Genomic DNA, 23,807 nt, shown 5'->3' on the forward strand with positions numbered 1-23,807 from the left:
CAGAACCCTGCTCAATTTCTTTATGGGGAACCAAATGAGTCCTTAGGACATGATTGCCTCCGAAATATAGAAGAGCAAACGAAATTGAGACCTGATCTAGAGGAGGTGGAATTACCCATCGGTGAACAGATATATGTGGATGGTTCCTCGAGAGTAGTCGAGGGAAAGCAAAAATCAGGATACGCGTTAGTAAACGAGAAAACATTTGAGATAGTGGAATCTGGACCTTTGAGCCCTAGCTGGTCTGCCCAAGCTTGCGAGCTATATGCCATATTGCAGGCCCTAAAATTGTTGAAAAATAAAAGCGGTACAATATATACAGATTCAAAATATGCTTATGGGGTAGTACATACATTTGGTAAAATATGGAAAGAAAGGGGGCTCATCAATTCACAAGGAAAGGGTTTAATACATCAGGAATTGATTACCCAGGTTTTACAAGCTATCAGAGAGCCCAAAGAAATTGCTGTAGTACATATAAAAGGGCATCAAAAAGGCCTCACCCCTCAGGTTAGGGGTAATAATCTAGCAGATCAGGAGGCAAAAAGGGCAGCATTAATGAGTATAAGAATTATAAGAACGAGGGAAGATTGCCCAGACTGTGGGAAATACTTAATACTTATACTTAATACTTAATATATAATAATTAATAATATAATAATATATAAATAGTATATAATAATGCTTAATTTAATACTTAATACTGTGGGAAAGACTTAAAGGAATTTCCATGTTATGATTGCTGGAGTGAATGGGGAGTTGATGGGATTGAATGCAATTGTTCAGAGGAAGAAAGCCCGCCTTATAAAAACTGCTACAAGTGCGGGCCGACTAACTCCCTGTGGTCGAATGGACCCATTCCCCTCCCCTTACTCTGTTTCACTAATACAGAAGAAGACAAGATGACACAAATGGGGGTTCAAAAAAAAAAAAAAACCGATAAAGGGAAATGGGTACTGCCTGATGGACGGGAAGTGTTACCAAAATCAGTAGCTATGAGGGTGCTACGGAGATTTCATGAACAGACGCACTGGGGTACTCAGGCGTTGGTGGATCAATTTGCCACATATAATATGTGTATAGGGATTTATAATATAGCAAAGAGGATCGTAAATGATTGCATAACTTGTCGGAGGGTAAATGCTCAACACATGAGAAAAAGGGTCCCGGGAGGAGGACGAGAATTGGCACATCGACCTTTTGCAAAGATTCAATTAGATTTTACTGAACTTCCAAAAACGGGGCGATATATGTAAGGAATAGTCCAGCAATTCGTGCCACTAAGGGGTGTGAAGGGTTAACATTGAGGCCTGGGTTTAGGCGAGAAGAGAACAAAGGGATTTCTTCGGAGAAAAAACTGCTGACTTTGCACGAATGTGCAGTAACTTCTGACAGCCGGCCAAGAGACCACTAGATAAGGAGGAAAAATATGAGCCTCCCTGTCTCCCTGTCCGAGCGGCCCCCGAGAAAGTAACAAGGACTGATAAGCGGGTGCACTTGGAAGGACGTCGGATTCGGGAAACCAATTATAATAACCTTGCCTCTTTTAGAAGTAGTAATAAATATGTATTAGCCTAGGAGTATAAAAAATTAGATGCCTCACGTAACGGGTGTGCGTCCCGGTGGAGCAGAGACTCCCGGCGCACCCAGCGCTGTTTGCTTGCCTCTATTCGTTTAATAAATTGTAAACTCTGATTGTAATCCTATTTGGGACTCAGTCATTTATAACAATTGGGGGCTCGTCCGGGATGGTCTTGGTTCCTGAATTCTGACTTGATCTAGGAGGGGCGCCCCCACCATTTGGTGGCTCCTGTTCGAGTCAGGTCAGGGCTAATGCCATCTTGAACCTGAATAAGGGCAAGCAAAGATTTAGATTTTTTTATGAGCTCCCTTTGCCGGCTGCAGCACTATATTTTGCCCGTAATTCTGCGCGCGAAGATCCGAACGAAGACGACGGAGTCGTAAGTATTTAAGGCGTATACCGTTCGGTTGGGTGGGTTTCGGTTGCCTGTGTGTGTGAGAGTGTGACTGAGACGGAACGTAGTTCCGAAGCGATTGTGGAGGTCTTCTAACCGCGGTTCCAATCTCCCGCGAGGGACTGGGCCGGTGAAGGACCGAAGCGATTCCTATAGGATTCGTGGGTGGGTGATAGGTCCTAAACCCCCTGCAAGACACTCTCACTAAGGCAACCAAGGGCTGTAGGAATTGCCACAGTAAAATTCCTAGATGGGTCAGACAAAATTGAAGACCCGGGACCAGAGAAAAGGGAGCAAATTACCAGACATACCACCAGAAAGTCCATTAGGGATAATGATTAGAAATTGGAACAATAGGGGCCCCAGAAAAGGGAAAAAGTAAATTAAAAATGGTTCAGTATTGTATGACAGAATGGCCAAAGGAGCCTTTAAGACCACATGTCTTTTGGCCCGTTTTCGGATCCTTTGAAGACTGGGTTTGCCAGGCCTTAAATATACATGTTAATTCAAAGGAACCTTTTAGCCAGGAGGAAAGTGATTATGCAGGATTATGGATCAGGATCTCACGTCCTTTTCCAGCCTCAATATTTACACTAAAAGCAGGCGAGAAGTTTGACGAAGAAGAGAACAAAAAAATAAAAAATTAAAAAAAAAGGAAAAAGAAAAAGATGATGAATGGAAGTCATTGGATAACCTACCACCTCTATATCCTAACAATCCACCCCCGGTGGTGCATCTTGTAATCCTGTTTTGTTCTTAAGTGTTTTGACTGTGTCAAGGAGGAAGGTGGGAGCATTATCTAAGTAACAGTTTAGAAGTTTGGGTATATTCGCGGTGGTGTTCGGTCAGTTTCCCAAGTATCGGGGGAGGGGGGCTGACTGATTATCAAAGTGGTAGAACGGAGAGTCACTTCTTTGGTGGTTTGGGCCTGAGCCCTGGGAATTTGGTAAGAAGGGGGAGAGCGAATTTATTTAGGCCTCAATACCTTTTTAAACCCCCATCTTGACGGATACACAGGAGTGATTCCTTGTTTTGTGTAGGCTTACTAACAAAGTGCATGAGAAAAATTAGCATTTGGCTTGAAATTCGGTCTTATTGAAATGTAAATTTTGTGGAAAAGGTGTTATTGTTTGTCTAGAAGACAGAAGGCTGAGTGCTTCAGGTGTTTTTCCGAAGTCCTGCGGATTTATGATTGGAATGGGGCTCATTAATAATCTGAAATAGTAAAGTTTGTATGTGGAAAGAAGAGTTTAATCCCAGAGAATTGGGACATTTGGGAAGAAGATTAGGAAAAGATAGTAAAAACCTGCAATAAAAAGGTTTGCGTGGAAATTGAAACAAGGGACAGTAACTAATATAAATAAATAAAAGGGAATGGGAAATCAAGGAAAAGGGGAAATCCAAAAAAAAAAAAAAAAAAGACGTCCTAAAAAAAAAAAAAAGCCTCCTTGGGTGCATATTGGCACATTGGAAGGATATTGTTAGAAATGGGGGCACAGAAAGCAAGAGGACTTTCACTAAGTATTGCAATCAATGGTGGCCACTATATAAACTAAATGGCCACTTTATGGATCAATCGACTATAACAGTGTCTTGCAATTAATGTTTTTGAGGAGAGAAGGAAAATAGGATGAAATGTTGTATAGTGATATGTTGTTTCAGCATGTTGGAGGGAAAAGGTTTGGAATTAAGTTGGCCCCTGACTGAGCCTTTGGTGTTGGCATTAGAAAAGTACGGGCTGGAGAAAGATAAAGGAAGTGTTAAAAGGGTTGTTGAAGGTGTTAAAGGTTGTGTGGCATGTAGTATTTAACAGAGCTGTTTGAAGTTGAATGAGCAGGGGAAGAGGATGTAGGAATGCTAATAGTTCCGTCTCAACCCGAGGCTGAGATCTCTAAATCGCGGGTGTGAGCCCTCTGGGGCAGGGGGACCGTGATGGGTCCGAGAGAGTTGTCGTGGAAACAGAAAAGCAGCTAACTTTTGAAACAACCTGAGTTCCTGTGTGAGCTCAGATTGCCAATGGGACCGCTCAGGGAACTTTCAACGATTGCATTCCCCTGACCGACCCCCTCACTGAGACCCTAATCACCCCGGAAATTATGTAAATACTAAAATCTGGTTAAATTGGCTATTGGGAATTGAGAATCTGTTCCAACAAGGTCCAAAAGAAACCCCTATGGAATTTATGGAATTTTTGAATTTCTGGACCAACTTTGAAATGCAATGAAAAAAAAAAAATGGACCTGGCTTAAAAAAAAAAAAAAAAAGAGAGAGGCAACTGGCTAACCTCTTTCCAGGGCAATCAGCCCCTGATATCAGAAAGAAATTGTCTTAGGCTGCAGGACAAACAACAGTCAGGAATGATGGGGACCTGGGGCATCTACCCTAGCAGGTCCACTAGTTGAAATAAAGCTAGGAAACGAAGACAGGCTTGAATTTTTTGTTGGTTATGGGAGCTTCTTTCTCTGTGTTAATTAGGCTGTAAATGTAATAGGAGCAACATATTCAGTGTTAAATAGTTTAAAAGGACGATTAGGAACTAAGACAACTACAATAATTGGAGCCACAGGGAAAGAGGAAGAATGGTCATTCTTACGACCCCTTGATTTGCGTTTTGGGGGTGAGGAACTAACCCATAAATTTTAGTATGTACCAGAATGCCCGATGCCACTCTTGGGACGGGATCTATTAGCCAAATTAGATGCAACAATAACCTTTGAGGATGGAGAATTAATAATGAAGGTACCTGAGTCCAAAGTAGGCCAAATCCTAATGATCAAAGATAAACCCTTTGTTAATATTCCAAGAGAAGTAGAAAATGCAGTTATAGCAACAGTACGGGAAACAGATGTACCAGGGAAGTCGAAACTGGCACAACTGGTAAAGGTGGAATTAAAGGAAGGAGCCAAACCTGTTTGAATCAAACAATATCCACTTAAGATAGAAGCTAGGCACGGGAATAGTGAAAATTATTGACAAATTTCTCAAATATCAGATTCTGGAAGAATGTAAATCGGAATACAATACTCCAATTTTTCCAGTAAAGAAGCCGAATGGCGAGTATAGATCTGTACAAGATCTTAGAGCAATAAATGAAATAACAAAGGATATTCACCCGGTAGTAGCTAATCCTTACACATTGTTAACATCTGTGAAAGAGAAATATAAATGGTTTACCGTGATAGATTTAAAGGATGCCTTCTTTTGCATACCTCTTGATAAAGATAGTAGAAAATTATTTGCCTTCAAATGGGAAAACGTATTGAAGTTTTTGGACCACATATGGTAACAACCGTTTTGGAACAAAGGGGGGGGACACTGGTTATCACCCAGCCGGATGATGAAATATCAGGCAATCCTAACTGAACAAGATGACATAACCTTGAAAACGACTAACCTGTTATATCCAGCAGTATTTCTAGGAACCGTTCCAGAAGAAGGACCGTTGGAACACAATTGTGTGGAAATAATCGAACATACGCCAGCCACAAAGATTTGAAGGATGTACCCCTTGAAAGGTATTCAGTGGGAATACCACACTCCCTGGCACCCACAAAGCTCAGGGAAAGTAGAAAGGATGAATCAAACAATAAAACAACAATTGGCTAAGTTAATGATCGAGACACAGCTGCCCTGGACGAAATGCTTACCATTGGCACTTTTAAACATAAGAACCAAACCACACAGTGAGACTGGTTATCATCATATGAAATGTTATATGGTATGCCTTATTCTCAAGGGATGCCCCTAGGGAACAATGTAGTTGAGGATCATAGTATCCAGAAATACATAATTACCATTGGAAGGAGATTACAGGAGCTAAGAGAAATTGGGATGATGACTCAGACACCACCCTTAGGATTTGCTATTCATAAGATACAACCAGGAGACAAGGTCTTAATAAAAACCTGGAGAGAAGAATCATTGAACCCCCGATGGGAGGGACCGTACCTTGTTTTACTTACTACTGAAACAGCTGTGAGAACAGCAAGAAGGGGTTGGACCCACGCATCCAGAATAAAAGGACCAATAACTACCGAAGCCTGGAGGGTTGAGTCCACTCCTGGGGAACTGAAACTGAGACTAAAGAGGAACTGATATCCCAGCAATGAGGTTCTGCATGAATTAAGGGCACTGGATAAAGAGGACAAGGCTGAAGGGAGGAAAGGGAGAAGGCAAGACCGGGGTAGGACCCTCCACTGCGGCGTGTATGGTCTACCGAGGGAGGCAACCCCTATGGGTATTGACCGCCGAGTGAGAGTGCCTCGACCGGACTTCTCCCACACCAAGATCAGTTTGTCCTGAGAAAAATAACATGAGAACCTTTTAAACCCATAATAAAATTGTGATTAGTTTTTCCAGGAGCTGGATCACCCCGAAGGGCTGAATGGTAACACAAGCTCTGAAAGCGGGCCCAACCCCATGATTGAAGGCGCTTCCCACACTCTCAAGATTGGACGGCGAAAAAGGCTTATAATATGACAGGTCGCCAAAGAGAACTGAATTGTGACTGTAAGTGGAAACTCAACGTGGGAGCTTGGAAGCATGCATATACGAGTACAAACGGGGCAGACATTGTAACAGGACCACTCGGTAACAAGGACACTCTGTATTATCACGCCCCAAAGGGTAAAGAGGGATGGGATGGTCATTTTCCAAACGGGACGTGGGCCCTAAAGGGACATTATTGGGTGTGTGGCAAACATGCTTACAAGAGGCTACCCGGAAACTGGTCGGGAATATGCTATGTGGGGTACATAAGACCCTTGTTCTTTTTATTGTCACAAACACAAGGAAATCATTTAGGAATAAGATTATATGATGACCTGAACAGAGTAAAACGATCTATTGATACTTCCTTATCTGGGGATAGTGCCCTAAAATGGGGAAAGGATGAATGGCCTCCTGAAAGAATCATACAGCATTATGGGCCAGCTACCTGGAACCCGAATGAGTTGGTATCAGGAGCCCAAGAACCTATTTATAATTTGAACCGAATAATTAGGTCGCAAGCTATCCTCGAAGTTGTAACCAATCAAACAGCGACAACCTTGGATCTTCTGCCTGATCAATCCACTCAGATGAGGAATGCTATCTTTCAACGTAGAATGGTCTTAGACTATTTACTAGCAGAAGAAGGGGGAGTGTGTGGAAAACTGAACGATTCTAATTGTTGTTTACAAATTGATGATAATGGAAAAGTGGTTAAGCAGATAACAAAAGAAATTAAAAAGCTAGCCCACGTCCCAGTACAAACTTGGAAGGGTATGGATTGGGATTTCTTTTCATGGTTGCCCGGTGGACCATGGGTTAAAAGAATGCTATTTTTATTTTCATGTGGTGTAATGACATTATTGTTTATACCTTGTATGATACCTTGCTTTACGTTGTTGATACGGCGGATAATAAATAGCACCCAATTTGTGATGACTTTGGGAGAGAAAAGGTGATGTGTCGATAATGATGCTTAAGAAATGGACACCCCGAGAACTGACTGATGAAATCCAACTGCTACTAACAAAAGTTGAAGAAGAGACACGAATTGATGATATTAAAAAAAAAAAAAAGGGAGGAATTATAAGGAATAGTCCAGCAATTCGTGCCACTAAGGGGTGTGAAGGGTTAACATTGAGGCCTGGGTTTAGGCGAGAAAAGAACAAAGGGATTTCTTCGGAGAAAAAACTGCTGACTTTGCACGAATGTGCAGTAACTTCTGACAGCCGGCCAAGAGACCACTAGATAAGGAGGAAAAATATGAGCCTCCCTGTCCGAGCGGCCCCCGAGAAAGTAACAAGGACTGATAAGCGGGTGCACTTGGAAGGACGTCGGATTCGGGAAACCAATTATAATAACCTTGCCTCTTTTAGAAGTAGTAATAAATATGTATTAGCCTAGGAGTATAAAAAATTAGATGCCTCACGTAACGGGTGTGCGTCCCGGTGGAGCAGAGACTCCCGGCGCACCCAGCGCTGTTTGCTTGCCTCTATTCGTTTAATAAATTGTAAACTCTGATTGTAATCCTATTTGGGACTCAGTCATTTATAACAATATAGATACTTATTAGTTATTGTAGACCACCTCACAAACTTTGTTGAAGCATTCCCTACGGCAAGGGCCACAGCTCAAACCGTGGTAAAGATATTATTAGAAAGCATCATACCCAGATACGGGGTAATAGAAGCAATTGACTCTGATCGAGGCCCACACTTTGTGTCAAAGGTATCCCAAGACACGATGAAGGCTCTGGGAATTAAATGGGAATATCACACTCCCTGGCATCCTCAGAGTTCGGGAAAGGTAGAACGAATGAATGGTGAAATTAAAAGCAACTAACAAAGCTTATGATAGAGACTAAAACCTCCTGGGTGAAATGTTTACCGCTTGCACTATTGAATATCCAGACATAGCCCCGAGCCGATGTCGGAATCTCACCTTTTGAAAGGCTGTATGGTATGCCTTATGATTTAGAGATGCCATCTGATCACCCCCAGGTACAGGATATCCAATTAAAACCTTATTTAATACAGCTTATGAACCAACGGAGGGAGTTGCAAGCGAAAGGCTTGGTGGCTAGATATAGCAATCCATAGGATACAACCTGGAGATAGGGTTCTAATTAAGACATGGAAAGAAACGTCTTTAACACCACGGTGGGGAGGCCCCTATGTTGTTTTACTTATCACAGAGACGGCTATCCGGACGGCTGAGAAGGGGTGAACGCATGCCAGTCGCGTGAAAGGATCGATCCAGAAAAGCAAATGGGAAGCGGTCGCAGGCCCTGATGACTTAAAGCTCACGTTGAAACGAACTCGATAAGTATGGTCTAACTGTCTATGTATCGTAAAAAAAAAAAGGAGGAAAGGGGACCCTGTTTGATCAGAAAAAGGTCGCGGTTACCTGAGAAACTCCCCTGAAGAACACTGCTGCTGCCAAGAAGAACTTGCACCTTGTAGTTCGCTGCAACCGAACTGACAAGCGAGGCAGAGAGTGAAACGGTGGGGAATTACGTGGCCAGGTAAAGAACTCTGGAAAATGGGCCCTAGCCATTTTTTTTTGCGATACATAGTAATGGGTACGATTGTTTACACTGTTCCTGGGTCTGCGCACCCTCACAAACCTTTTAAATGGAGGCTGATTAGATGGGAAGATCACCATGTTGTTCAGCAGATAACTACTGCTGGGGGACTGATAGGGGAGGCATCATCTATATAAAGAAGGAAGAGACTAAGAGTCCCCAACGGGTGGGACCAAATCAGGAACTGTCGGGGAGTGTTTTGAGGATTCAGCCTACACAAGCTTTTAGAATGCTAACTCCTAATAGCCCTAAACCACTGGAGGTTGCTAATAAATCAGTAAACCCGGAGTATGGGATTAGAAATGAAGGGGTGACCGGGAATAACATATGGAGAATCATGAATGCTAGTTATCAGTTGTTGAATCAACCAAATCCAGACGTGCCTAGACCTTGCTGGTTATGTCTTGATATAAGGCCCTCATATTACGACGCCATTGGGGATCTGGGAGAAACCACCCGTTCAAACGAAACCGATCCCCCACAATGCAATTGGGGAAGGGATGTAGGAATAACGTTAACGGAAGTAACTGGGAATGGCAGGTGCGTAGGCACGGTCCCTGGTGAGAAGTTCCATCTATGCAATATTACAGAAAATGTTACACAATTAGACAAAGAAAAATGGTTAATACCAGCAGATAACACCGGATGGGTATGTTCGTCTCTGGGGGTAACTCCATGCTTATCTTTGAAATTGTTCAACTCATCTCATGATTTTTGTGTACAGGTAGTAATTATACCTAGGATTCTTTACCATTCTGAGGAGTATATGTACATCCAACATGCTATGGCAAAAAAAACACTTAAGGAAGAGAGAGCCTATTACGGCTGTCACTTTAGCCACTCTGATGATTCTGGGGGCTGCAGGAGCCGGAACTGAAATTACCTCTCTGGTAAAACAAAGCCAAGAATTTACCTCTCTACGCATTGCTGTAGATGAGGATTTGGCCCGTATCGAGCAATCTATATCAGCTTTAGAGAAATCTGTATGACAAAATCGTAGGGGATTAGATCTGATTTTTCTACAACAAGGAGGATTGTGTGCAGCCCTACGAGAGGAGTGTTGTGTATATGCAGATCATACTGGAGTAGTAAGGGATACAATGACTAAATTGAGAGAAGGGCTAGAAAAACGAAAAATAGAAAATGAAGCCCACCAGAATTGGTATGAATCCTGGTTTAATTACTCACTTTGGCTCACTACACTGCTATCAACTATAGCAGGACCTTTGTTGCTGCTCATATTAACACTAACTTTTGTACCATGTATATTCAATCGAATAATCGCGATTGTAAAAAAAACCGATTAGAGGCAGCTCACCTTATGCTTGTGCGTGCGAAATATGAATCTCTTGAACAGGAGGAGGATGATGCAGAAACTTTAATATTGAGCAAACAAGTGCTTCAAAAATTCATCAATGAACAAAATATGTTAGAAAAAGAAAAAGGAGGGATTGTGATAAATTAGCGGGTGTTTGTTCATTGTCTTTAAAAGGAATTCAGAGGATCTGCTGAGAAGATAAGGTTTTGCAATTTACGACCTTGTTAAGGGGGAAGACTAAGCAAGTAGATAGTGGGGAGGGGGTGTTGGATAAACATCCTTGGTAAAACAAAGACTCTGTGAAATACTGTTTCCCGCTTCACTACCCTCCCCCTTGAACACGAGCACAACGCATGATCATTGAAAGAAAAACAACGACCCCCAACAACGAACTGCGCAGCTTCAGAAGGTCCAACAAGTCCTGACAAACCGAAACTTGGATGCTATAAAACGGCGACACTGAAAATGGAAAGTTGCGTGCTGTGGTGGAGCGGAGACTCCCCAGCCGCCCAGCGCTGTTTTGCTTGTGCCTGCTTACTTAATTAATAAAATATTTCTGATAGACCAAGAAATTTGTATGGTCTCACTTATAACAGAGAGATTTAGAAATCCCACCACCACCCCCACCCTATGTACCACCGCCTGCACCAACGGCCCCTGTCCCTAACGGACTTTGCGAGCCAATAATATCAGACAAATCAGAGGAATCAGAGTCAGATCATGAGATACAAGGGCCAATAACTAGAAGTAGGGCAAGAAATCAAAAGATTGATCTAGGAGGAGGATTGTATCCGTTGCGAGAAATAGCAATGGGAGGACCCCAGCCGGGGATGGGATATGTAGCAGTCCCCCTTAACTCAGGGGATGTTAGAGATTTTAAAAAAGAAATGGGAAGCCTGTTGGAGGACCCACTGGGGGTAGCAGATCGAGTAGATCAATTCCTGGGTCCCAATATATATACCTGGGAGGAATTACAGTCCATCCTGGGAATTCTCTTTACATTAGAGGAAAGAGGAATGATTAGGCGTGCCGGTATGCGAATTTGGGATCAGCAGCACCAGCAGGGGCCAGCTGCAGACGTAAAGTGGCCAATGCAGCAGCCCAATTGGAACAACCAAGACCCTATACACCAAGGGCATATGCAAGACTTAAGAACAATCATAATTCAGGGAATACGAGAATCTGTCCCTAGGGGACAGAACATAAAGCTTTCAATGAACAACAAAAAAAGGATGAAACCCCAACAGAATGGTTAGAAAGACTGCGAAAGAACTTGCAGTTATATAGTGGTCTGGATCCTGGAACCCCGGTCGGGGAGGCATTACTCAAAGCTCAGTTTGTAGCAAAATCATGGATAGATATTAGAAAAAAAAATAGAGAAGATAGAAGGTTGGCAGGACAGAGGGTTAGATGAACTCCTGAGGGAAGCACAGAAGGTGTATGTTCGTAGAGAAAATGAAAAGGAACGGAAGCAAGTGCGTATGATGGTGGCAGCGGTACGGGAGGGACAGAGAGGAGTTGGGTTGAATCGGAGGTTTGGCCTCATGCATGGGAAATTCAGAAAGGAGAAAAAGAGTGGCCAGGGACAAAGAAATGTGACCTGTTTCTATTGCAACACAAAGGGTCACATGAAAAGAGAGTGCAGACAGAAGAAGGAAGATGAGAAGATGTTCAAAACTGAATAGGGGTGTCAGGGGCTCTATCTGCTGGGGATCCGAAATAAAAATGAGCCCTTGATAAAACTAAAAGTGGGTCCCCAGCGTGAGGAGGTGGAATTCCTCGTAGATACAGGGGCTGAAAGATCAACAGTTCAAACCTTACCCACTGGATGTAGGGCCTCTACAGAAAAAGTGCAGGTGATCGGAGCAAAGGGGGAGCCCTTTGGGGTCCCTGTTATAAAGGAAGTAACCATTGAATCTGATTCTAAAGAGGGTAAGGGATCTTTGCTCCTAGTACCGGAGGCCGAATATAATCTGTTAGGTAGGGATTTAATAATAGAGTTAGGAATAGGGTTAGAAGTGATAGGTAAAAGGTTAGAAATTAAGTTGTGCCCGCTTCGAGTAGAAGACGAAGCGAATATTAATCCTGAAGTCTGGTATACCTCAAAAAGCGTAGGGAAATTGAATATAAGACCTTTCAAAGTAACTGTAAAAAAAACAGAAATACCGATTAGGATAAAACAATACCCTCTTTCAGAAGAAGGAAGGAGAGGGCTGAAACCCGAGATCCAAAGATTATTGCAGCAAGAGCTGTTGGAGCCTTGTATGTCTCCTTTTAACACTCCTATCTTACCAGTAAAAAAGAAAGATGGTAATGTGGGAATAGAAATGTTGTTTTTGCAGTGTTACATTGTATAGAAGGAAGGAACGTGGTATTGAGATGTGCTTACAGTGATAAGAAAGCTCAGCAGGTGACCTCCTAAAATGCAGACAACCAGACTCCTTAGAGCAATCAGGTGAAAATCACTATGTGAAGTCAAGCCAGATAAGGGGAGAAAACATTACCATCTCAAAAACAGGCTGGCAACTGAAGGCCAGGCATTGTCTGTGAAGCATCAGATAGATTGTGAACCTGGATTACCCACTCCAGTGGGGAAACAGGGGAGGGTCCTGTCATCAAGAAGTATATAAACTGTGTTTTGGAACTAGGAGGTGCGCTCTCCTGCTTGTGGGGCGCCCGCCATTGCAATCGCGAATAAATTACTACTTCACTGAGATCCTCGCCTGAGCCTAAGTTATTGGCTACGGAGTGTTTCTCACAGTAAATACAGTCTAGTACATGATTTAAGGGAAATTAATAAAAAAACTGTTGCCAGGTTCCCTGTGGTGGCAAACCCACACACCCTGTTGAGCCACCTACATCCGGAGGATCAATGGTATAGTGTGATCGATCTGAAAGATGCATTTTGGGCATGCCCTCTGGACGAGAAATCTAGGGACTATTTTGCTTTCAAATGGGAGGACCCAGACACACATAGAAAACAACAGCTGAGGTGGACAGTTTTGCCTCAGGGTTTTACAGAATCCCCAAACTTGTTCGGGCAAGCCTTGGAGCAAATTTTACAAGAATATAATAGGATACCGGTGTAAGAAATGGTCCAGCAATTCGTGCCACTAAGGGGTTTTGAAGGGTTAACATTGAGGCCTGGGTTTAGGCGAGAAGAGAACAAAGGGATTTCTTCGGAGAAAAACTGCTGACTTCGCACGAATGTGCAGTAACTTCTGACAGCCGGCCAAGAGACCACTAGATAAGGAGGAAGAATATGAGCCTCCCTGTCTCCCTGTCCGAGCGGCCCCCGAGAAAGTAACAGAGACTGATAAGCAGGTGCACCTGGAAGGACGTCGGATTCGGGAAACCAATTATAATAACCTTGCCTCTTTTAGAAGTAGTAATAAATATGTATTAGCCTAGGAGTATAAAAAATTAGATGCCTCACGTAACGGGTGTGCGTCCCGGTGGAGCAGAGACTCCCGGCGCACCCAGCGCTGTTTGCTTGCCTCTATTCGTTTAATAAATTGTAAACTCTGATTGTAATCCCATTTGGGACTCAGTCATTTATAACAATTGGGGGCTCGTCCGGGATGGTCTTGGTTCCTGAATTCTGACTTGATCTAGGAGGGGCGCCCCCACCATTTGGTGGCTCCTGTTCGAGTCAGGTCGGGACTAATGCCATCTCGAACCTGAATAAGGGCAAGCAAAGATTTAGATTTTTATGAGCTCCCTTTTGCCGGCTGCAGCACTATATTTTGCCCGTAATTCTGCGCGCGAAGATCCGAACGAAGACGACGGAGTCGTAAGTATTTAATGTGTATACCGTTCGGTTGGGTGGGATTCGGTTGCCTGTGTGTGTGAGAGTGCGATTGAGACGGAACGTAGTTCCGAAGCGATTGTGGAGGTCTTCTAACCACGGTTCCAATCTCCCGCGAGGGACTTGGCCGGTGAAGGACCAAAGCGATTCCTATAGGATTCGTGGGCGGGTGATAGGTCCTAAACCCCCTGCAAGACACTCTCACTAAGGCAACCAAGGGCTGTAGGAATTGCCACAGTAAAATTCCTAGATGGGTCAGATTAAATCGAAGACCCGGGACCAGAGAAAAGGGAGCAAATTACCAGACATACCACCAGAAAGTCCATTAGGGATAATGATTAGAAATTGGAACGATAGGGGCCCCAGAAAAGGAAAAAGCAAAGTAAAAATGATTCAGTATTGTATGATAGAATGGCCAAAGGAGCCTTTAAGGCCACATGTCTTTTGGCCTATTTTCGGATCTTTTGAAGACTGGGTTTGCCAGGCTTTAAATCTACATGTTAACTCAAAGGAACCTTTTAGTCAGGAGGAAAGTGATTATGCAAGATTATGGATCAGGACTTCACGTCCTTTTCCAGCCTCAGTATTTACACTAAAAACAGAGGAGGAGTTTGAAGAAGGAGAAGAAAAACGGGAAAAAGAAAAAGAGGATAAATGGGAGCCATTAGATAATTTACCACCTCTATATTCTAACAATCCACCTCTGGCAGTGGCCCCACCTCCGGCAGCTGTGGTATCTCCACCGCCGACAGCACCGGAATCAGACCGACCCCCGGCTGCATGTACGAGAAGTAGGACTGCCACATATGAGGGAGCTTCTCTATATCCCTTAAGAGAGGTACCCCTGGGAGGCAATCAGGGAGGCATTGGGTTTGTGGCAGTCCCCTTAAATACCACAGATGTAAGGAATTTCAAGAAAGAAATGGGGGCCTTATTAGATGACCCCCTCGGAGTAGCTGAAAGACTGGACCAATTCCTAGGTCCCAATACTTATACCTGGGAAGAAATACAGTCCATTTTAGGGATCTTATTTACTGTCGAGGAAAAAGGAATGATTAGGCAAGCTGGAATGAGAATGTGGGAGAGACAGAATCAGGCAGGACCCCCAGGAGACCAAAAATGGCCAAACGTGGATCCCCACTGGGATCATCAACAACCCCAAGGAAGACAGAATATGAGGGATTTGAGAACATTAATCATACAGGGAATAAGGGAAGCTGTTCCCCGAGGGCAAAACATTAATAAAGCATTTAATGAGCAACAAGGGAAAGACGAATCTCCAACAGAATGGTTGGAGAGATTAAGGAGAAGTTTACAAATGTATTCTGGAATTGACCCGAATACGGTGGCTGGAACTGCACTCCTTAGAACGCAATTTGTAGCTAAATCCTGGGGGGACATAAGGAGGAAATTAGAGAAGCTGGAAGATTGGCAAGAGAGGGGATTAGAAGAGTTACTTAGGGAAGCACAGAAAGTATATGTTAGGAGAGATGAGGAAAAACAAAAAGCAAAAGCTAAGATTTTTGTAGCAGCAGTAAGAGAAAGTCAGAGAAATAAGACTCTGTCCGGAGAAAGGAGGGAGAAGGGAATAGAGAAAGCCCCTAGGGGGCAGTCTTGTCGAGAGAAATACACCATTCCCGCTTGTTACTATTGCAACAAGAAGGGACACATTCAGAGGAACTGTCGTAAGCGGGAGCAAGATGAGAAAACATTCAAAGAAGAATAGGGGTGTCAGGGGCTATATCTTCTGGGGACGTCAACATCAACGGAGCCCTTGATAAAACTACTAATTGGTCCCCATAAAGAGGAAGTTTTGTTTTTAGTGGACACAGGAGCTGAAAAATCTACTATTCAAAAACTTCCAAAAGGAGTAGAGGAAGGGAACAATTATATGTCAGTGATAGGGGCAAAAGGAGAGCCTTTTAGAGTGCCTGTCTTGAAAAATGTAAAAGTAGAAACTGGGAAGAAAACTTATGTTAATGATTTTCTTTTGCTCCCTGAAGCAGAGTACAATTTACTGGGGAGAGATTTGATTTTAAGATTGAATTTGAGCATTCAGAGTCAAGGGGACGAATTGCAGATTAAATTATACACTTTGACACAAAAAGATGAAGAAGTCATTAACCCTTTAGTATGGTATAAGGAGGGGGAGACTGGAAGGATAGAAATGGACCCCATAAATATTCAAATAATGGATCCCCATCGTCCAATCCGAGTCAAACAATACCCTATACCAATGGAGGGTCGAAAGGGGTTAAAACCTGTGGTTGACAGACTTCTGGAAAAAGGAACTTTAGAACCGTGCATGTCGCCTCATAATACACCCATCCTCCCCGTAAAAAAATCGGATGGGTCATACAGGATGGTGCAAGACCTGAGAGCTGTAAATCAGCGAACACTCGCTAAATTCCCTGTGGTGGCAAATCCTTATACTTTATTGAGTCGCATATCTCCCAAACATACCTGGTATAGTGTAATAGATCTGAAAGATGCATTTTGGGCCTGCCCTCTGGATGAGAGATCCAGAGATTATTTTGCCTTCGAGTGGGAGGACCCCGAAACGGGACGAAAACAACAATTAAGATGGACTGTGCTACCACAGGGGTTTACAGAGTCACCAAATCTATTTGGACAAACTTTAGAAAAAATTTTACAAGATTTCACGTTACCTAGGGGGGTCAAATTATTGCAATATGTGGATGATCTATTAATAGCAGGAGAAACTGAAGAGGGAACCCGAGAAGCTACTATTAAATTGCTAAACTTTTTAGGGGAAAGGAGATTAAAGGTGTCTCGATCGAAATTACAGTTTGTGGAACAGGAAGTAAAATACTTGGGGCACTGGCTGAGTAAGGGGAAAAAGAAATTAGATCCTGACAGGGTATTAGGGATTCTATCTTTAAGACCCCCACAAACTAAAAAGGAAATTCGGCAAGTATTGGGATTATTAGGATATTGTAGACCGTGGCTTGAAGGCTACAGTGAAAAGGTCAAATTCTTATATGAGAAATTAACTAATAACCAGCTTAAGTGGTTCACAGAGGATGATCAGAAATTTGAGGAAATAAAAAGGGCTTTAATACAGGCACCTGTACTGAGCCTTCCAGATCTGGAAAAACCTTTCTATCTCTTTGTAAATACATCGAACCAAACAGCATATGGAGTTCTCACTCAAGATTGGGCAGGGATTAAGAAACCTGTAGGGTATTGCTCTAGGTTGCTTGATCCAGTAAGCAGAGGGTGGCCTGCTTGTCTTCAAGCTCTGGTCGCTACAGCATTACTAATAGAAGAAGTTAGGAAGATTACCTTTAGTGCTCCTTTAAAGGTGTATACTCCACACAATGTTAGAAGTGTCTTACAGCAAAAAGCAGAAAAATGGTTAACGGATAGTCGGATCCTAAAGTATGAAGCAATACTTATTGACTCACCTGACTTAGAACTGAGGGTAACCTCTGCTCAGAGCCCAGCACAATTTTTGTTCGGAGAACCACAGGAGGGAGTACAACATAACTGTTTAGAGGTAATTGAGACTCAGACAACAGTGAGGCCGGATTTAAAGGATGCTGAGTTGGAGAAAGGAGAGGCACTGTTTGTAGATGGCTCCTCCCGAGTAGTGGAAGGAAAAAGAAAATCAGGATATGCAATAATTAATAAGAACTTAGAACCTGTGGAATCCGGACCTTTGAGCCCATCATGGTCAGCTCAGGCTTGTGAGCTGTATGCCCTATGTAGGGCCCTGGAACTATTAAAAGGGAAAAGTGGGACGATATATACAGACTCTAAATATGCATATGGGGTGGTCCATACTTTTGGAAAAATTTGGGAAGAAAGAGGTCTAATTAATACTCAAGGGAGGAATCTTATACATCAAGAGTTAATAATAAAAATTTTAAGGGCATTAAGAGAACCAAAGGAGATAGCAGTGGTACATGTAAGAGGACACCAAAAGGGATTGGATTATCGAATCAGAGGAAATAATCTAGCAGATAAGGAGGCCCAGGAAGCAGCCCTGAGGACTCAGGTTGTTAAAATCAATGTGATACGAGAGGAAGAAAGGCGAGAAAGAGAAGAAAAGAAATTTACCCCTGAAGAACAAGCAAAATTGGAGAAAATAGGGGCTAAGTTAGAACAAGGAGAATGGACACTGCCTGACGGGCGAGAGATATTGCCAAAAGCCTATGCGAGGCAAATACTGGAACGTTTACATGCACAAACACATTGGGGTATGAAGGCATTAAGCGATCATTTCCTTAAACAATTTGGTTGCATTGGAATTTTTGAAATAGCGAAACAAATTACACAAGGTTGTTTAACTTGTCAGAAAATAAATAAGAAAGTGTTTCGACAAGCAGCTATGGGAGGGAGAAAAACAGCTTATAGGCCTTTCGAGAAAGTACAAGTTGATTTCACTGAATTGCCCAAGGTAGGGAGAATGAAATATCTATTGGTAATCGTAGATCATTTAACACAATGGGTAGAAGCTTATCCTGTAGCACGAGCTACTGCACAGACAGTGGTAAAAATTTTATTGGAACATTTAATACCAAGGTATGGGATAATCCAGTACATTGATTCTGATCAGGGCACACACTTTACTTCTAAAATAATAAAATTGTTGTGTCAATCATTAGGTATTCAGTGGGAATACCACACTCCCTGGCACCCACAGAGCTCAGGGAAAGTAGAAAGGATGAATCAAACAATAAAACAACAATTGACTAAGTTAATGATCGAGACACAGCTGCCCTGGACGAAATGCTTACCATTGGCACTTTTAAACATAAGAACTAAACCACACAGTGAGACTGGATTATCATCATATGAAATGTTATATGGTATGCCTTATTCTCAAGGGATGCCCCTAGGGAACAATGTAATTGAGGATCATAGTATCCAGAAATACATAATTACCATTGGAAGGAGATTACAGGAGCTAAGAGAAATTGGGATGACGACTCAGACACCACCTTTAGGATTTGCTATTCATAAGATACAACCAGGAGACAAGGTCTTAATAAAAACCTGGAGAGAAGAATCATTGAACCCCCGATGGGAGGGACCGTACCTTGTTTTACTTACTACTGAAACAGCTGTGAGAACAGCAGAAAGGGGTTGGACCCACGCATCCAGAATAAAAGGACCAATAACTACCGAAGCCTGGAGGGTTGAGTCCACTCCTGGGGAACTGAAACTGAGACTAAAGAGGAACTGATATCCCAGCAATGAGGTTCTGCATGAATTAAGGGCACTGGATAAAGAGGACAAGGCTGAAGGGAGGAAAGGGAGAAGGCAAGACCGGGGTAGGACCCTCCACTGCGGCGTGTATGGTCTACCGAGGGAGGCAACCCCTATGGGTATTGACCGCCGAGTGAGAGTGCCTCGACCGGACTTCTCCCACACCAAGATCAGTTTGTCCTGAGAAAAATAACATGAGAACCTTTTAAACCCATAATAAAATTGTGATTAGTTTTTCCAGGAGCTGGATCACCCTGAAGGGCTGAATGGTAACACAAGCTCTGAAAGCGGGCCCAACCCCATGATTGAAGGCGCTTCCCACACTCTCAAGATTGGACGGCGAAAAAGGCTTATAATATGACAGGTCGCCAAAGAGAACTGAATTGTGACTGTAAGTGGAAACCCAACGTGGGAGCTTGGAAGCGTGCATATACGAGTACAAAGGGGCAGACATTGTAACAGGACCACTCGGTAACAAGGACACTCTGTATTATCACGCCCCAAAGGGTAAAGATGGATGGGATGGTCATTTTCCAAACGGGACGTGGGCCCTAAAGGGACATTATTGGGTGTGTGGCAAACATGCTTACAAGAGGCTACCCGGAAACTGGTCGGGAATATGCTATGTGGGGTACATAAGACCCTTGTTCTTTTTATTGTCACAAACACAAGGAAATCATTTAGGAATAAGACTATATGATGACCTGAACAGAGTAAAACGATCTTCCTTATCCGGGGATAGTGCCCAAAAATGGGGAAAGGATGAATGGCCTCCTGAAAGAATCATACAGCATTATGGGCCAGCTACCTGGAACCCGAATGAGTTGGTATCAGGAGCCCGAGAACCTATTTATAATTTGAACCGAATAATTAGGTCGCAAGCTATCCTCGAAGTTGTAACCAATCAAACAGCGACAACCTTGGATCTTCTGGCTGATCAATCCACTCAGATGAGGAATGCTATCTTTCAACATAGAATGGTCTTAGACTATTTACTAGCAGAAGAAGGGGGAGTGTGTGGAAAACTGAACGATTCTAATTGTTGTTTACAAATTGATGATAATGGAAAAGTGGTTAAGCAGATAACAAAAGAAATTAAAAAGCTAGCCCACGTCCCAGTACAAACTTGGAAGGGTATGGATTGGGATTTCTTTTCATGGTTGCCCGGTGGACCATGGGTTAAAAGAATGCTATTTTTATTTTCATGTGGTGTAATGACATTATTGTTTATACCTTGTATGATACCTTGCTTTACGTTGTTGATACGGCGAGTAATAAATAGCACCCAATTTGTGATGACTTTGGGAGAGAAAAGGTGATGTGTCGATAATGATGCTTAAGAAATGGACACCCCGAGAACTGACTGATGAAATCCAACTGCTACTAACAAAAGTTGAAGAAGAGACACGAATTGATGATATTAAAAAAAAAAAGGGAGGAATTGTAAGGAATAGTCCAGCAATTCGTGCCACTAAGGGGTGTGAAGGGTTAACATTGAGGCCTGGGTTTAGGCGAGAAGAGAACAAAGGGATTTCTTCAGAGAAAAACTGCTGACTCTGCACGGACGTGCAGTAACTTCTGACAGCCGGCCAAGAGACCACTAGATAAGGAGGAAGAATATGAGCCTCCCTGTCCGAGCGGCCCCCGAGAAACTAACAGAGACTGATAAGCAGGCGCACCTGGGAGGACTTCGGATTCGGGAAACCAATTATAATAACCCTGCCTCTTCTAGAAGTAGTAATGAATATGTATTAGCCTAGGAGCATAAAAACCAGCCGCCTTACGTAACAGGTGTGCGTCCTGGTGGAGCAGAGACTCCCGGCGCACCCAGCGCTGTTTGCTTGCCTCTATTCATTTAACAAATTGTAAACTTTGATTGTAATCCTATTTGGGACTCAGTCATTTATAACATCAGCCAGGTGAGAAGTTATACAACTAAATTCAAGTTAAAAAAAGTAATGCATTTTACTGTTCTGTGAGAGAATGTCTGTGTCTCATTCCACACCCATACCACCTACCTGACCATATACTTTCTACCTTTTTCACACACCGGATTTGAAAAAACTGAAGCCAGGGATAGAAGACTGGGGGCTTGTTTAATCACATTAATGATTTCTAAATAAAACAATTGTAATTATTAAAGCCAGGAATGAAAGAATGGGGGCTTGCTTAATCGCATTAAAATAGATGTTGCTGAGTGTCTTTGCTTACTACTGTGCAAATTAACCAAAACAAGGAGTCTCGGGGCCCCTCACAGAAGATGTTTCCTGACAAAAATGGGGAACCTGTCTCAAAAACCAGCTGAGACCGACCTTGTGGTTTGGACAAGAGCCAAGGAGCAGCTGAGTCTGTACAAAGGCAGGGGGTCAACCAGTGGTGATGAAGAGGAGTTATCGGACTTCATCCCCACGACCCCCCGATGACCACCACCAGAAGGCACTGTGCAGACGCAGATGGGAGGAGTATATGGAAATGACTTCTTGGAGCTAATTTTAATACAAAGCGGGGATAGGTTATGCATATGTATAGGCATATTGGGAAACTTCATGCATATGTAACTCTTTACTGCATATAACCAAAGCAAGTTGCTGTGTTAAGGTGCGCATGCCTTTGGGAGCTATCCTGCATGTGCCCGGCACTGAAATAAACCACATACCTACTTTATAACTCATTTGCTTTGAGTTGTAGAGTTCTTCCACAAATCAAAACAGTCAGATTGATATCACAATGTAAATTTGTCCAGCAGTCAGTTTTATGCATCTTCACAAGAATTTCACAAACCTCTTTGGCTTGATCAGCTTGATTTAAAATAGCCAGTTTTCTTGTGTTTAGTAAATGAAACTTGAACAATATAGGATTTTATGTTAATTTCCAAAAGTTTTCAAAAAATGGTCTCAGAATATTTGTTAGCTAAACCAAGATGAGATGATGTGGTGGTTTTACTCAAGTGGGCAGCTGAGTTCCACCATGGCCGCTCTCTCACTCCCCCCTCCTCAAAGAGGAAGGGGGAGAAAATACAACACAAAGAGCTCGAGGTTTGAGATAAGGATGATTTAACTAAAGGGAAAAGGGAGAGGGGAAAAAAAAAAGCTGCGTGGAAGCACATAGAGAAAGGGAAAAAAAAAAGGTTATTCTCTACTTCCCATCAACAAGCGATGTTCGGCCACATCCTGGGAAGCAGAGCCTCAAAACGCATAACAGTTGTTTGGGAGGACAGCCCCCTCCCCCATGAGAGCCCCCCTTTTTATTGCTGAGTGTGACATCATGTGGTATGGAATATCCCTTTGGTTGGTTTAGATCAGCTGCCCTGGTGATGTCCCCTCCCCATCACTTGCCCACCCCCAGCCTGCTGGCTCTTGGGGGCTTGGAGGTAGTCCTGATGCTGTGCCAGCATTATGCAGCAATAGACAACACTGGAGTGATACCAGTGCTGTTCTAGCTATGAGTGCATAGCACAGCACTGTATGGGCTGCTGCAGGGAAAGTTAACTCCATCCCAGACAGACTCATCACAGAAGACAACAGAAATAAATAGAACCAATGAAGCACTGACTACGCATTAAAGTCATCTAAATGATATTAGTCAATACTGCAAGCCTCACATAGACACAAGAATCCCTATAGTAGATACTTATGGAATAATCTCTTCAGGGGAGGTCTCTTTTTAACTCCTTTAGTTTGATTTATACCCCAAAGCAAAAAAAAAAATGATGCCTTCCAAAACATTTGTATGTTTACTTGTTCAGTTGGTGACTTTTATGAAGTGCTACAATGGATTAGTTTTCAACAGAAGTTGAAATTTGCAAACCACTTCTAGCAAGCATTAAATGCCTTCCTCACTTCATGCACCATTGAACACTTCTTTATTTTGTCTTCTCTCATAGTACACTAAAGCAAAATAAATAAAAGACACACACACACACACCAAAACATGACAGCCACTCTCATAAGTACCAGAAGCATTCTGAAGTAGCTTTGCAAGGGGTTTCCTGTTTAAGGAGCTTTCTGTCCCTCAAAATTCAAATTATCTTATTATGAAAAGAAAACCATGACAACTGTTTGTAACAATGAAGCAAGAGTACATCTGACATATACTGAACTTCTGAGAGTAACCATCACTGTTGCTAGGAGTCAGTTGCTGTGCAACTTAAAGGGTATGTGGTACTTTCAGACTAAGAAGCATTAATAAACCTGTAGTCCTCCTTATACATCTGACCAACTTGCTTAAAGAGCTTAGAACTCTTCACAAAGAGTCACACATACCTACAGACATATCTTTTTAAAAAGGGTTATACTAACAGATTTTAACACTATATTTTTTTCTGCTTTAATATTAACATAAAGCAGTAAATATCTGCACTGCATTCTAACTGAACGCAAACAAAAGTTTTCCTCTAAT

The 23,807-nt window shown here is 42.7% G+C and overlaps 1 protein-coding gene, 1 long non-coding RNA gene and 1 pseudogene across 14 annotated transcripts in view; 2 read left to right on the forward strand and 1 right to left on the reverse strand.

The window, feature by feature from the left end:
- The window catches only part of LOC310888710 (arrestin domain-containing protein 3-like), a 494,161-nt pseudogene that overhangs the window by 296,676 nt on the left and 173,678 nt on the right, over positions 1-23,807 (forward strand). The gene's annotated exons all lie outside the window — the stretch shown is intronic.
- The window catches only part of LOC310888706 (transcription factor RFX3-like), a 258,874-nt gene that overhangs the window by 227,431 nt on the left and 7,636 nt on the right, over positions 1-23,807 (reverse strand). The gene's annotated exons all lie outside the window — the stretch shown is intronic.
- Positions 14,022-22,080, forward strand: LOC310888712. The gene is made up of 2 exons (XR_014576081.1): positions 14,022-14,159; positions 19,642-22,080. It is a non-coding gene; the product is annotated as an uncharacterized lncRNA (long non-coding RNA).

Source organism: Anser anser, assembly GCF_964211835.1.
Source record: "Anser anser genome assembly, chromosome: W".
Taxonomy (NCBI): Eukaryota; Metazoa; Chordata; class Aves; order Anseriformes; family Anatidae; genus Anser; species Anser anser.